Raw genomic sequence first — 17,007 nt, 5'->3', positions numbered from 1 at the left:
CTTCTAACTACACTTGAGTAGATTTGGCTCGATCTAGGTATTTACTCTCTGCCACCTTCATGTGAGCCTTTATTGCCCCTATAATCTTCAATATTACTTGTTGAGTCGTGTGCCCGATTTTTCTACCAAAGCGTCTCCCTCTCGCTTCCTTCTTTCCTTCCTGCATCTTCTGGTTTTTCTCTCTGGTTTCCCTTCTTGCCTGTCTTCTCTTTTGGCCACCATGTCTTCTGAGCCTCCATTTGGTTTTATCATGAGTGTTTACCTGAGGCCTACCTCTTGCTTTGGCATAGACACTCCTATCTCACTTAGTGCCTCAACTCGACAGGTCTCCTTCAGAAGGATAATGGACTTGAGACTTAAATGTCTCCTTATCCTTGTGGACCCTCCATTTTTACTAGCAGTCAAATTGATTTTGGGTAGTGCCCATCTGAGCAGGCATGAATACCTTTGAGACAACACCAGCATCTCCTCCAGATTTGTGGCTTCTCTGTTGGACCAGAAGCTACCAAAGCAATCGGTTTGGAATCTCACCAGGGAGCTTTTTCTAGTGGAAATTCTCCAAGAATTTCAAGAAATCTTGAATAAGGCCCTTCATGACTCTGGCGCACCCCATCCAAGCAACCGAATTCTTTTCAATGCCCATGGAGAGCTCATCAAATTCTATCCATTTCTACTTGACCTGAAGGGTAAAGAACTGGATAGACACAGAGTCTATGCCAGCGTAGGTCTGAGCTATCTCAAGTGGAGATTCTTAGGAGACGACCTAGAGGCTCAAGAAAAAGAGGAGGATCTTCCAGTTTGCAAAGATGAATGGAATCATGCCTATGAAAGTTGCAGAAGTAGAAGCAAAACCTGAGCAGAGTTGCGGAGATGGCTCGAGCAAAGGCCATAGGAGCATGGGTCATGGTCGGGGTCATTCAATAGGCAAAGGTCGCAGTTGATCAAGATTGGAGCTGCTACAACCTGATCTTCCCACTAAGAGCTAGGTTCACTTCTATTGATACTTCAATTTCCCTACCCGATACTTAATCATAAATTTGTATATTTTTATTTTGGCTCCATACTTGCATGTTTAAATACTCTGGTTCTAGGCAGTTGGAAATATGCCATTTTCATTGATAGTCTTTTTTTCTCCAAACTATTAAATTTTTTATGGCTCTGATAAAATGGCTAAATCATAAGCCTAAAGGCTTCTAGCCCGTTGAGGGTACTATGTTATGCTGGGTTCTCTGAGAACAGGTGTTTTTGAATATTATGAAACTCAGTGAATAATCTTTGTATTTAACCATAATTAATATAAATTTTGTCTCTTTCGTTACTGATAAAAAAAAAGATAAATGATATTTTACCTAAAAATAATTTTACCCAAGTAAAATTTAGCAGACAAGAAATTTTCTCTCTTGCAAAAGATCGATTGTTCTTACTTCACCCTGTCATGTTTGTGGGGATATTTATACATACACAGTAAGATGGTTTTGTAGATTGCATGAATTGTGGAAAAGATAAGCACGAATATGTAAAATATGAACGGGCTTAAAATACCACTCCTTTTAAACCAAACATTTGATAAATTATCTCCCTTGATTATAAAACACATTTTCATGATTTTTTTTTAGTATTTTGAAATTATTTTACTTGTCATTAGGATAATATTATGCAAATTGTTTAATTCTTATTAGTTGAATTAGTTTCTTAAAGTTTATATACAATTTTTTTTAAGTTTTTTAAATTGTAAAAATTAATTTTTGAAGATTTGATTGGCTAAAACACTTTTCCTTAAGTCTATATGCAATTTTTTTAAGTTACTAAATTGTAAAAAATATTTTTTGATAGTTTGATTGGCTAATCTTTAGAGCCTGTTTGAGGGATCCACTAAAAGATCCTTTTTTTAGACAAAATTTAAGAAAACATTTTTCATATATGCACAATATTTTATAGTTATAAAAAAAAAAAACATTTGAAACTAAAAATTAAAAAAAAATTGTTTAAAAATAGATTAAATTTTTGAAATGGATAGGTTTTACAAATTGATAATAATAAATATTATATTATATATTAGAAATATATTTAAATTATTTAAAAAATTAATATATTAAATCATTAAAAATTAAAATAATATTATTATATTAGAACTTATTACATAATATATTTGATATGTGTGTGTATGAGTGATTTAACAAATTATTGAAAATTAAAATATAATATTTTTATATTATAATTTACTACAAAATATATTTAAAACATAATAAACTATTAAAAAATATATTTATATTAAACCATTAATAATCAAATAATAAATTATTATATAATAACATTACATTTTTTGATGAATATGTGTGTCAGTTACTATTAATTTAAAAAAATATACGCATATTTAGAAATATATATAACACGAGGTCACCCCTCAAAGTTACATGAACAGTTCCTAGAAGTTAGATAACAAAAAGTAAGGGAAAAATCATTTAAATGGTGAGAGAAATACTAGTGGGAGGCAGAGGGGGATCTTGGTCATTCGATTTACCCATACATCAGTGGGGTCTAGGGTGACGTCAAGAAGGGATCACCCCCCATCAACACTCATTTCTCCCTCCTCTTTATCTTCATTCCTTGCATGTGAAATTAGGGAACCACTTTGAAGAGTCTAGCAAACCACCACCACCACTAGCCAACGACCAACTATTGCCACCACTAGTAGATGGCCCAACCTCAGTCGTAGGCTACCCAAAGGTAAAACCTCTATGTGGGGGAGAGGCAAAGAACTACTAAGCCATGGTACTCCTGCCACAAAAGTGGTGGTGATGAGCCTAGTATTATGGTGACTAAAAATATCAATAAGAAAAAGCTCTAGCCACATCTATGGTCGTGAGGTGGAGAACAACCATAGGAAACAAAACTATCTAAGGGGACCCTAGCCATCGTACAAGGGGCATTACCCCAGTGATCCAATAACTCTTGGAGGTGAGCCACTTCAACACCACTTTATTTTCTTGAACTTGAATTTGAAGCATAACATTTTTACAAATAGAAGCTTTAATAAAGAGTGAAACAAAAGTATTAATAGAGTTGTGAGCAGAAAAAAGTAACATTCCTATCTTTTCATAAGGAAAAAAAAATTCCCATGTTGAAAGCATGCCAAATTTGGATATACTTGAAGGGAATGTACTTGGTCAACCCCTAAAAGAGCCATATGCCAAGAAAAATGCTCTGGTGAAAAGGGGCAAAATAAGTCCTAATTCCAACTCCACAATTGTTGAGCATGATGACAAAACAAGAAGAGGTGTTTGGAAGACTATGGTTTGTTGTTGAATGGACAATGAGGGTCCAAAACTTCCATATGGCTGAGGGGTAAAAGTATAAAGCCATGTCATACTTTTATAAAGAAAATTGCCCATGTTTATTCAACTCATTAAATTGACACACTATAAAGTGATATATATATTTTGATTTTTTAAATGATATAAACTGATAAAATGTACACATTTTTTAGTATATTTTATGTTTTTATTAAAAAAAATTAAAAAACTATTTGAATATAATTTTTAAAATAAAATAAACACTAAAATTTAGTTACTAATAAAATGCTAAAATTAGTTACATAGAGCATCACTCTTTATATAGTAAATTTACCTTTTATTTATTCAATTTTTTGTGCGTTGATAACTTGAAACTTTAGTGCAAGGATATATTTTTCACTATTTTTAATAAAATATATTTTTAGGTAAATTTTAAAATTTGTGTGTACTAAAATATAACTCTGTCTATTTGACATCACCTTTTGTCTTAATTATTCATCCAAAATAGAAAAGAATTATATCATCTTGTTATGGATTCTTTTCTCCAATGCATCACATTTTAATTTATTTTTTTCAATAAATTTTAGAATTTTTCTTTTAAAAAGTTTCAATGCGTGGACATATTTTTTCACTATTTTTTATAAAATATATTTTTATTAAATTTTAAAATTTGTGTGTACTAAAATATAACTCTTTCTATTTGACGTCACCTTTTGTCTTAATTATTTATCCAAAATAGAAAAGAATTATATCATCTTGTTATGGATTCTTTTCTCTAATGCATCACATTTTATTTTATTTTTTTAAGATAAATTTTAGTATTTTTATTTAACAAGATAATTAAAATATAAAAACTAATTAAAATATTAAAATATATATATTTGATAAAGCTTCACTTATATATCTACAAAGGTTTTTTTTTTAATCGATGAAAGTTATGCTTTTTACTAGAGCTATGAACCAATGAGACCACATTTCTGAGGGACCTCATTCTTAGATCTTGGTGATTACCTTATCTCTCTATTCTCACCTTATTACTTCATTTTTGGCTCCTTATCTCTTCATTCTCACCTTATCACTTCGACTAACCACTCCTTATTACTCCTCATCATCTTCTCCTTCTCCTTCTTCCATCATCCACTCCATGTTCCACTACAACAGACCCAGCATCTTGCACACTGTGGGGCCCTACTACCAACTCCTTTGTATGTCCCCCAAGATTGACCTCCTTCCTCCTACCTCCTCACTTTCTCCTTCTCCTATTCTAATCTCCTCAAACACTCCTTCCTTCACAAATCTCTATCTGCCACTGATTCCATGTCTGCTACAAGTCATCTCCCTTGAGTGTCTAATCTCCCTTTGAGCAGAACCCTTCCTCCATCGTGTCAGTAGATGTGGCAACACGGTTCAATTATCAATGTCCATCCATCCTCTTCCTTCATCTTCTATCACCAATCAACCTAGGTGAGAGTCGAACCATAGACATAGCAACTATGATATGTTTGCAACTATCATTGCACGGTGGGGTCATCCCCACAAAACGGTGTTTTTATATTTAAAAAAATATTATTTAGAAGTTTTCTAAATAATTTTATGTTTTTGGCAATTGAACCCAAAGTGGTATAAAATATGTTTTTAATAAACACTTCCAAATGGAAAAGTTGTGGCCCACATCTAACTTATCTAGAATGAGTCAAGCTAGATCACATGTTTGATCAAACTAAATTTTAAGTAGGAAATGCTTAAACTCACTTGTGCTAATAAGTTGGCCTAAAGTGTGACACAACTTTGTGTTGGCAGTTGTTATCCTTGATTTCAAACCTTAGCTTGTGTGTTGACATTGTATATTGATGACCTTGATGTTGTTAGAGTATAGAGAGGTCATTGGCTTAGTGTTGAGTTAAAGTGGTTATTTGTTGTGGATGTCCACATTCTTGGTGTCGATATCTACACTTAGTATGGTATGGTGTTGGCACTAATATAATTATAGAGATGATATTAAGATAAGGACTAGAATAATTGAGGTGAAGATTAGATGAGGATTAGAGGCATTAAGATGAGGATTAGAGGTATTAAGATGAATATTAGAAGCATGATGATGAAGTAATATTTTCCAAAAAATCTTGTGCATACTACAAGTTGTTGTAGTATCTCCTTTATTACTCATGACTGAAGCAAATGTTGTTTAGGTGTTCATAATTTGATTAAGAGTAAAATAATAGAATAAGTGTGTTGAAGACAGTATAGAATAATGCTCCACATTCTTGTGCATTTGCAAATATGCTCTTGTGGTCTTGGATATATATTTTTTATGCTTTGTGGATGTCGCACTCTTATCTTTCCAGGTCCTTGATGTTGTAGCTAATGTTTCTAGTGATGATAGCATGTTGGCAATGTGTTGACTAGTTAGGATTTGGTTAGAAGAATGCTTTGCATTTCTTTGCATTTATGTTCCTATTATTGTAGCTTGGAAGACATTCTTATAATGTTTGTGTAGTGTTTCAATTGATCATTAAAGTGGTAATGTTTTTTGGAAGTGTGTTTGTTGATGGTTCATCTCATGACTATGTTTCTGGGCATTTCAACAATGAAGAATTTTATATCAATTTGATTTTGTTATCTAGATTTGGCTTGATAGTGTGAAATAAGTGTGTGAGGATATTGTTGAGGATTCATGGAATGCCTCTATGTGATCTGCATGATGTTATATGGTCTATTTGGTGTCACATTTGGTTTGGTATTGGTTTTTAGGGTAATTGGTAGCTATATGATTGACATGGCTTGGTCTTTTTCTTAAAATACATCTTTGGGGGTCTTTTCTATCATTGTAAGATATGATGATTAAAGAACAATGATCTGGTAAACTACTGAGAGGGTGGTAAATCAGTAGATAGAAAAACTGATAAAACTTCACCAATCTCAAAATCAATCTCTCAAAGTAAACTTAGAACTATCAATGCAATATCACTGTCAACATAAAAACTATCAAGCTAAACTGGTTGGTTGTTACAACAGATAACAATAACCAACTTGTAGCTTACAAACATCCAAATTATTTTACTGATATAAGTAAAACTTTATTTTATATTGTTGCCAATTATCATGACTTATCAAAGTGGATTAAGTAGTTAAGAAAATAAACTATAATAAAACATAACCACAAAAATATTCACCACTTGACACAATATTTTTTACATGGAAACCCAAATGGGAAAAACCACAATGAGATGAGACTCACAAGATAACAATCTGAACTCTTTTGAAGTTTGCCCTATTAGGAGCCAAGTTTGTTAAAGCTTTTTACAAAAAGTATTGTTAAAAATAGATCCTGTTAAGGACCACCTGGTTAAGGGATTGACTATAATTCCTTGTAGAAGAAAAACCCTATGAGGAGTAACCTTTGTAAAGGATTTACAATCCAAGCTAATGGATCACCTTGTTAGAGGATTTAAATAACACCAAGCTTGTTAGAGCTTACCCTGTTAGGGGATTTAACTGCTCTAATTGTTAGAAAACAACAAGAGTTTGTTGATCTGTTTGAATAGAACTTCACTTGCTTGTTCAGATCCTTTTCATGCTCCTATCTGCCTTTTACTCAAACTACAAACACATCATCTGGTTTGGCAACCACACACTCAATTCAACTTTGCCAACACTAAAACTAAAAAACTCATCGACCTTATAAACAAATCAACTAGGTCAGTAACACAACAAAAACCTAATTCTCACAGAGATTACAAACAAGTTAGTTCAAGTATTACCCTTGGATTACATAACAATCTCTACACATCATTCAAGAAAGCCTCGACCAATCCTTGATCACCTCTTCATCAAACTTAGTAAATCATCACGCACTTTGCATTACATGCAGTATACTTGGAAATTTCCAAGACAAAAACCATTACCTCAACGTGCCAAAATCACTTTGAAACTTTCTTCATATAATATGCATGTGTGTCGTAATCATTACCACTCATCATCATATCATAAACCAATATAACCAATTCACCAAACTTAATTAGTTAGGGTTTATCAAAACAATAGGTAGGGTTTACCAATTCAACTCTCCAATACCTAGCAATACTGATTCACTCCACAAACTTACCTACCAGTTATAGTTTCATTTCACTATCTCTTCCTACCAGTTACAAAACAACATTACAACAAAATCATTACCAGTTAATTGATATCAATGACAACATAATAAATCATTAATGCAATCTTCATGCAAATGCCAACAATCTCCCCCTTTGGCATTGATGGCAATACAAATATCAATACCATTGATTGTTGTGATTGTGAATAGGAATCCTGGTTTACACTTTATCATGTACTCTCCTTGTCTTCAGCTTGTCTTCAGTTTGTCTTCAGTTACTAGCTGGTTATAAATATTGTATTTGTCAATCATACAATTCTGCTCACAATAATCACATAGTTCTTCACCCCCTTTGACAACAATGCCAAAGTGAAAGTAAAACATTCAATGTAAAACTTCACTGTTCAACATCAACAACCTACAACTGGATGCTCCCCCTATGGAATAACTCCACTTCTACACCAATCTTGTTGTAAAATTCTGCAAGTAGCTCTGAGACTGATGTAATCTACATCATGCTCAATTTACCTCATGAAGGGGTACAACCCCTAGCTAACTTCTAAGATAATCGAAAGTAGTCTTAGGAAAAGGTTTAGTAAAGATATCTGCTAGTTGCTCCTTGGTAGAAACATGCTCTAAGATCACATCTTTACTCTGTACTTTTTCCCTTAAGAAATGATACTTCAATTCAATGTGCTTGGTTCGTGCACGTGCAAGACAGGGTTCTTTGAAATATTTATCGCATTGGTATTGTCACATAAGATATTTACAGGTTCTATAAACTTCATCCTAAAACCTTCCAAAATGTGCCTCATCTAGATAGCCTGGGTACAACTCATATAAGCTACAACATACTCAGCTTCAATAGTAGGTTATGAAATACAACTCTTCTTTTTGCTACTTCATGAAACAAGTCTTTCTCCAAGAAAGAATGCTCCACCGGTTTTGCTTTTCCGGTCATCAACATTACCTACCCAATCTGCATCTGTGTACACCTTCAAATCAAAGTTTCCTTCATATGGATACCATAATCTATATTCAACAGTACCTTTCAAATATTTTAAAATCCTCTTGGTTTCTATCAAATGTGTTTCCTTTGGATTCTTCTGAAATCTAACAACTAGACCAACTACATGAGCTATATCCAGTCTGTTGTGAACAACATAGTGCGATTTTCCAATCGACCTATACTCTTTCTCATCAACAGATGTAGCCTTGTCTTCCTAAGACAACTTACAACCTCTAAACATTGGTGTCCTAAATGGTTTACAATCACTCATACCAAATGTCTTTAATATTTCTTTCACATGCTTAGATTGTGTGATGAAAACACCACTCTTCATTTGTTGTATTTGCAAACCTATGAAATTTTTTATCTCTTCTACTAGAGACATTTCAAACTCATTTTTCATTTCATTTGCAAATTCATTGCTCATGTCATAATTTCCTCCAAATATGATATCATCTACAAACACTTCACTAACCAGTATTTTATCTCCTTCAGATTTGAGATATATGTTGTTGTCTTCACTAGTTCTTTGAAAACCTATATTTATCAGGTGTGAATGAAGCCTTTCATACCATGCTCTCAGTGCTTTCTTTAATCTGTATAAATCCTTATTCAACTTAAATACCATGTCTTTCTCATCAGTGAGAGCATAAACATTGAGCTGCTCAATGTATACTTCTTCTTCCAGTATGCCATTCAAAAATGCAGATTTCACATCCATCTGATATACTTTGAATCATTTATGAGCTACAAAAGAAAGTAAAATTCTGAGCCCTTCCAATCTAGCCACTGGTGCAAAATTCTCACCATAATATTCTCCTTCTTCTTGTGCATAACCTTTGCAAACCAATCTATCTTTCTTGTGAATTATAACACCATCCTCATTCAACTTGTTCTTGAAAACCCACTTAGTACATACCACATTTTTATTTATCGATCAGGGTACTAGAGTCCATGTGTTGTTCTTGTCAATTTTTTCAAGTTCCTCCTCCATAGCTTTAACCCAATGATCATCACCAAATGCTTCCTTAGCAGTTCTAGGCTCAATAGTGAAGATCATGTAAGAATTCTATCTGATTCTTCTTCTGGTCAATACTCCAGCATCCTTATCTCAAATAATCTTCTTAGGATTGTGATTGAGTCTCACATACCTTGGAATAACATGATCATTATCTTCAGTTCCATCTTCATTATCATCATCTTCTTCTAAATCTACATGTTTTCATTTGAACTAGTACATCAGTATTTGCTTTACTGGTTCAAGTTTTACAGGTTCTGGTAAAAAAAACAAAATGCAAGGGTCTCCATCCTTTTTCTCTACACTGGTTTCTCCTGAGACTTCAGGATACTCATCCACGTGAACATCAACACTCTTTATGATTCTCTATGTCTGGTTGTTAAAACACTTGTAGGCCTTACTCTTGGTGGAATAACCAAGAAATATACCTTCATCAATTTTAGCCTCAAACTTTCTAATATAGTTACCTCTCTTAATAAAACATTTGCAACCAAATATTTAAAATAACCAACATTAGGTGATCTACCATACTAGTATTCATAAGGAGTCTTGTCCTTACCTCTTTTTACCAAAATCTTGGTCATTGTGTAGACAACTATGTTGATAGCTTCTCTCCAAAAAGTTTTCGCTACACCTCCTTGTATCAACATTGTCCTAGTAGATTCAACAATTGAACAGTTGTTTCTGTCTGCAATATCATTCTTCTATGGTGTCCTTGGTGTATAAAGTTGCCATTTGATACCATTCTCTTCACAATATCTAGTGAATTCATCAAAAGTAAATTCTCCACCTTGATCTATCCTTAGGCACTTTATCCTCTTTCCACTCTCCTTTTCGGCTAAGGCCCTGAATGCCTTGCACTTAACAAATGCTTCAGTTTTATCCTTCAAGAATGTGACCCACATCATCCTTGAGCAATCACTAGTGAAGATCATGAAATATCTATCACCTTGAATACTTTTAGTCCTTATTTGTTCACAGAGGTTTGTATGAACCAAATCTAACAGATGCTCTTCTGAAAAAGACTTGCTCTTGAAAGTTGAGGATATCATCTTTCCCAAATGACATTCCTTACATAGAGAATTAACCGGTTTGTCCAATTGAGGGAAACCTCTCACTGTCTTTGACTTACTCACTCTAACAATGTTATCAAAATTCAAATGACAAAATCTCCTATGCCAAAGCCAACTTTCATCTACTTTAGCAATTAAATAGTTGTTGACTTTAGGATTCAGGTGAAACAGGTTACCTTTAGTCTGCTTACCAGTTGCAATCAATTCACCTTTCCTCCCATAAATTTTACACATGTCATTTTTAAACTCCAATGGATATCCTTTATCATTGAATTGGACAAAACTCAATAGATTATGCTTTAGACCTTCAACCTAGTATACATCATCTACACTACTCTTTCCATTAAGAGAAATAGTTCCCTTACCTTTAACCATGTAGGGTGAGTCATTACCAAATCTTAGAACTCCACCATCAAATTCCTTCAAAGAAATAAATTTACTCTGGTCACTGGTCATGTGATGTGAACAACCACTATCAATGATCCAATCATCAAAATTACCCATTCATGAAAGTAAAGCTTTCTAATCAAATATTTCTTCTTTAATGACTACAAACACAATGTCTTCATTAGCATCACCATCAAATTCCTCATCAGTAATACCACCATCAACTACATTAAGACAATCTCTTTTTTGTTTACCTGTGTACTTCTTGAATTTGTCTCGCTTGTGCTCGCTATCACTATTAGGACAGTTAACAACAATGTGTCCAATCTTGTTGCATGCAAAGCATTTCAAAGGTAATTTACCTTGATATTTTCTGGTACCTTTAGGCAACCGCTTGGCCAACAATGCTTCAAGCTCAACCAAACTGTCTTCATCATCAACTTCTTTGTTGGATCTAGATTCATAACTGTGAGTGACATCTCTACTTTTTCTCATAGATGGGTTAGAAATAGAAGCTCTTAATGCTAATTCAGATTTTTAAATACTACCATCATAACCATTTAATTCAAAAGCAGTAAGCTTACCAATGATGGAGTCAAGGGTTACTTTGGTTTTGTCAATAGATTTCAACTCCTGAATGGCTGCAAATCGGATAGTGAAGACTAGTAGAAGGGTTCTCAATAACTTACTAACCACTATGGCATCATCCATTTTACCACCAACACTCTTGATCTCACCAACTATCTCTTTTATCCTCTGACCATACTGTTGGATATTCTCAGCTTCAGCCATCCACGTGTCATCAAACTTCCCTCTTAGACTCTCTTCCTTGGCAATCTTTGAATGTTCATCACTGCTATAAATCTCTTCAAGTTTCTTCCACACCTCATGTGCACTCTCTTGACCATTAATATCAACATATTCAGCATTAGATAAAGAACTGATAATAACCTCCAGTGCTTGATTTTTTTCTTGTTTCTCTTTCTTCTGATCATCAGTCATAATCCCACTAAGTGCAACATATTGAGTACTAACATGTTCCCAGTATTGATTTCCAAGACTCTTGATATAAATTTTTATTATGTCACTCCATATCCTATAGTTTTCTCTATTCAACTTCAGACCTTCCTTCTTCATCGTGATCTACAAGATCTTTACCTCGAGATGTTATTCTTACACCTTAGATGACCTGAGAGGCTCTAATACCAATTGATGGTATGATGAAAGAACAAGGATCTGGTCAACTACTGAGAGGGGGGGGTGAATCAGTAGATAGAAAAACTGATAAAACTTCACCAATATCTAAATCAATCTCTCAAAGTAAACTTAGAACTATCGATGCAATATCACTGTCAAGATAAAAATTGTCAAGCTAAACTAGGTGATTGTTACAATAGATAACAATAATCAACTTGTAACTTACAAACACCTAAATGGTTTTGCTGATATAAGTAAAACTTCATTTTATATTTCTCCTAGTTATCATGACTCATCAAAGTGGATTAAGTAGTTAAGAAAATCAACCATGATAAAACATAACCACAAAAACATTCACCACTTGACACAATATATCTGACTTGGAAACCCAAATGGGAAAAACCCCGATGAGATGAGACTCACAAGATAACAATCTGAACTCTTTTGAAGTTTGCCCTATTAGGAGCCAAGTTTGTTAAAGCTTTTACAAAAAGTCTTGTTAAGAATAGATCCTATTAGGGACCACCCGGTTAAGGGATTGACTATAATGCCTTGTTAGAAGTAATACCTTGTGAGGAGTAACCTTTGTAAAGGATTTATAATCCACGCTAATGGATCACCTTGTTAGAGGATTTGAATAACACCGAGCTTATTAGAGCTTACTTGGTTAGGGGATTTAACTAATTTAATTGTTAGAAAACAATAGGAGTTTGTTGATTTGTTTGAATAGCACTTCACTTGCTTGTTCAGATCCTTATCATGTTCCTATCTACGTTTTACTCAAACTACAGATACATCATCTGGTTCGGCAACCACACACTCAATTTAACTTTGCCAACCTTAAAACTAAACAACTCATCAACCTTATAAACAAATCAACTAGGTTAGTAACACAACAAAAACATAATTCTCATAGAGATTACAAACAAGTCAGTTCAAGTATGACTATTGGATTACATAAAAATCTCTACACATTATCCAAGAAAGCCTCGACCAGTCCTTGATCACCTCTTCATCGAACTTAGTAACTGATCACATGCTTTGCATTACATGCAGTATACTTTCTCATTCCCAAGATAAAAACGATTACCTTAACACGCCAAAATCAATTTGAAACTTTCTTCATACAATATGCATACGTGTCATAATCATTATCTCTCATCATCATATCATAAACCAATACAAGCAATTCACCAAACTTAATTAGGTAGGGTTTACCAAAACAACAGGTATATTTTAAGGGTTCAACTCTCCAATACTTAGTAATACCGATTCACTCCATAAATTACCTACTAGTTATAGTTTCCTTTCACTCGCTCTTCCTATTGGTCACAAAACAACATCATTACTGGTTAATTAACATCGATGACAACATAATAAATCATTAATGCAATCTTCATGCAAATGCTAACAATCTCCCCCTTTGGCATTGATGGCAATACAAATATCAATACTATTGATTGTTGTGATTGTGAATAGGAATCCTGGTTTATATTTTGCCATGTACTCTCCTTGTCTTCAGCTTGTCTTCATTTTTTCTTTAGTTACTAGCTGGTTGTACATCTTGTGTTTGTCAATCATATAATTTTGCTCACAATAATCACATAGTTCTTCTCCCCCTTTGACAACAATGCCAAAGTGAAAGTAAAACATGCAATATTAAAATTCACTGTTCAACATCAACAACCTGCAACTGGATGCTCCCCCTGTGGAATAAGTCCACTTCTACACCAATCCTACTGTAAAATTTTGCAAGTAGCTCCAAGACTGATGTAATCTACATGATGCTCAATTTACCTCATGAAGAGGTACAACCCCTAGCTAAATTCTAAGATACTCAAAAGTAGTCTTAGGAAGAGGTTTAGTAAATATATCTGCTAGTTGCTCCTTGGTAGAAACATGCTCTAAGATCACATCTTTAATTTGCACTTTTTCCCTTAATAAATGATACTTCAATTCAATGTGCTTGGTTCATATGTGCAAGATAGGGCTTTTTGAAATATTTATGGCACTGGTATTGACACATAATATCTTTATAGGTTTTGTAAACTTCATCTTAAAACCTTCCAAAATGTGCCTCATCCAGATAGCCAAGGTACAATTCATATAAGCTGCAACATACTCAGCTTTAGCAGTAGACTGTGAAATACCACTCTTCTTTTTGCTACTCCATGAAACAAGTCTTCCTTCAAGAAATAATTCTCCACCGGTTGTGCTTTTATAGTCATCAACATTACCTACCCAATCTACATCTCTATACACCTTCAAATCAAAGTTTCTTTCATATGGATACCATAATCCATAGTCAATAGTACCTTTCAAATGTCTGAAAATCCTCTTGGTTGCTATCAAATTTGTTTACTTTGGATTCTTCTGAAATCTAGCAACTAGACCATCTACATGAGCTATATCTGGTCTGATGTGAACAACATAGTGCAATTTTCCAATCATTGACCTATACTCTTTCTCATCAACAGATGTGGCCTCATCTTCCTTAGACAACTTACAACCTGTAACCATTGGTGTCCCTACTAGTTTACAGTCACTCATACCAAATGTTTTTAATATCACTTTCACACACTTAGACTGTGTGATGAAAATACCACTCTTCATTTGTTGTATTTGCAAACCTATGAAATTTTTTTATCTCTCCTACTAGAGACATTTCAAACCACATTTTCATTTCATTTGCAAAGCCATTTCTCATGTCATCATTTCCTTTAAATATGATATCATCTATGAACACTTCACTAACCAGTATTTTATCTCCTTCAGATTTGAGATATATGTTGTTGTGTTCACTGGTTGTCTGAAAAACATATCTTCATCAAGTGTGATTGAAGCCTTTCATACCATTCTCTCTGTGCTTTCTTTAATCCATATAAATCCTTATGCAACTTACATACCATGTCTTTCTCATCAGGCATAGCATAACCATCTGTCTCCTCAATGTATACTTCTTCTAGTATTTTGTTCAAAATGCAGATTTCACATCCATCTGATATACTTTGAATCCTTTATGACCTACAAAAGGAAGTAAAGTTCTAACACCTTCCAATCTCACCACTTGTGCAAAATTCTGACCATAATATTCTCCTTCTTCTTATGGAGAACCTTTTCAAACTAATCTAGCTTTGTTGCAAACTACAACACCATCCTCATTCAAATTGTTCCTAAAAACCCCACTTAGTACCTATCACATTTTTATTTACCAATCGGGGTACTAGAGTCCATGTGTTGTTCTTCTCAATTTGTTCAAGCTCCTTGTCCATAGATTTAACCCAATGATCATCACCAAATGCTTCCTTAGCAGTTCTAGGCTCAATAGTGGAGACCATGTGAGAATTCTCTCTAATTCTTCTTCTAGTCAATACTCCAGCATCCTTATCTCCAATAATCTTCTCAGGATTGTGATTGAGTCTCACATACCTCAGAATAACATGATCATTATCTTCAGGTTAATATTTATTATCATCATCTTCTTTTGAATCTACCTATTCCGGTTGAACTGGTACATCATTATTTGCTTTACCGATTTCAGGTTTCACAAGTTCTAGTTCCAAAAACAAAATGCAAGGGTCTCCATCCTTTTTCTCTACACTGGTTTCCCCTGAGACTTTAGGATACTCATCCAACTGAACATCAACACTCTCTATGATACTTTGTGTTTGGTTGTTAAAACACTTATAGGCCTTACTCTTGGTGGAATAACCAAGAAAAATACCTTCATCGCCTGTATCCTCAAACTTGCAAACATAGTCACCTCTCTTAATAAAACATTTTCTACCGAATATCTTAAAATAACCAACATTAGGTGATCTACCATACCAGTATTCATAAGGAGTCTTGTCCTCACCTCTTTTTACCAAAATCTTATTCATTGTGTAGACAACTATGCTGATAGCTTCTCTCTAAAAAAGTCTTCACTACACCTCCTTGTATCAACATTGTCCTAGCAGCTTCAACAACTAACTGGTTGTTTCTCTCTACAATACCATTCTATTGTGGTGTCCTTGGTACAAAAAGTTATCATTTGATACCATTCTCTTCACAATATCTAGTGAATTTCTCAAAAGTGAATTCTCCACCTTGATCTGTCCTCAGGCACTTTATCTTCTTCCCACTCTCCTTTTCAACTAAGGCCCTAAATGCCTTGAACTTATCAAATGCCTCTATTTTATCCTTCAAGAATGTGACCCACATCATCCTTGAGCAATCATCAATGAAGATCATGAAATTATATCTATCACCTTGAATACTTTTAGTCCTTATTTGTCCATAGATATCTGTATGAACCAAATCTAACAGATACTCTGTTGAGAAAGACTTGACCTTAAAAGTTGAGGATGTCATCTTTCCCAACTGACATTCCTTACATAGAGCATTAATCGGTTTGTCTGAGGCAAACCTCTCACTATCTTTAACTTACTCACATTAACAATGTTATCAAAATTCAAATGACAAAATCTCCTATGCTAAATCCAACTGTCATCTACTTTAGCAATTAAACAGTTGCTGACTTTAGGATTCAGGTGAAATAGGTTACCTTTAGTTTGCTTGCCGATTGCAATCAGTTCACCTTTCCTCCCATAGATTTTGCACATGCCATTTTTAAACTCCAATGGATATCCTCTGTCATTGAGTTGGGCAACACTCAACATATTGTGCTTTAGACCTTCAACCTAGTAGACACCATCTACACTGCTCTTTCCATTAAGAGAAATAGTTCCCTTACCTTTAACCATGTAGGGTGAGTCATAACCAAATCTTACAACTCTGCCATCAAATTCCTTCAAAGAAATAAATTTGCTCCAGTCACCAGTCATGTGATATGAACAACCACTATCAATGATCCAATCATCAGAATTACCCATTCATAAAAGTAGAGACTTTTTATCAGATGTGTCTTCTTTAATTTCTACAAACACAATGTC

The sequence above is a fragment of the Cryptomeria japonica genome, chromosome 6 (genome assembly GCF_030272615.1).
Source record: "Cryptomeria japonica chromosome 6, Sugi_1.0, whole genome shotgun sequence".
Classification (NCBI taxonomy): domain Eukaryota; kingdom Viridiplantae; phylum Streptophyta; class Pinopsida; order Cupressales; family Cupressaceae; genus Cryptomeria; species Cryptomeria japonica.
This window is presented reverse-complemented; position numbering follows the sequence as displayed.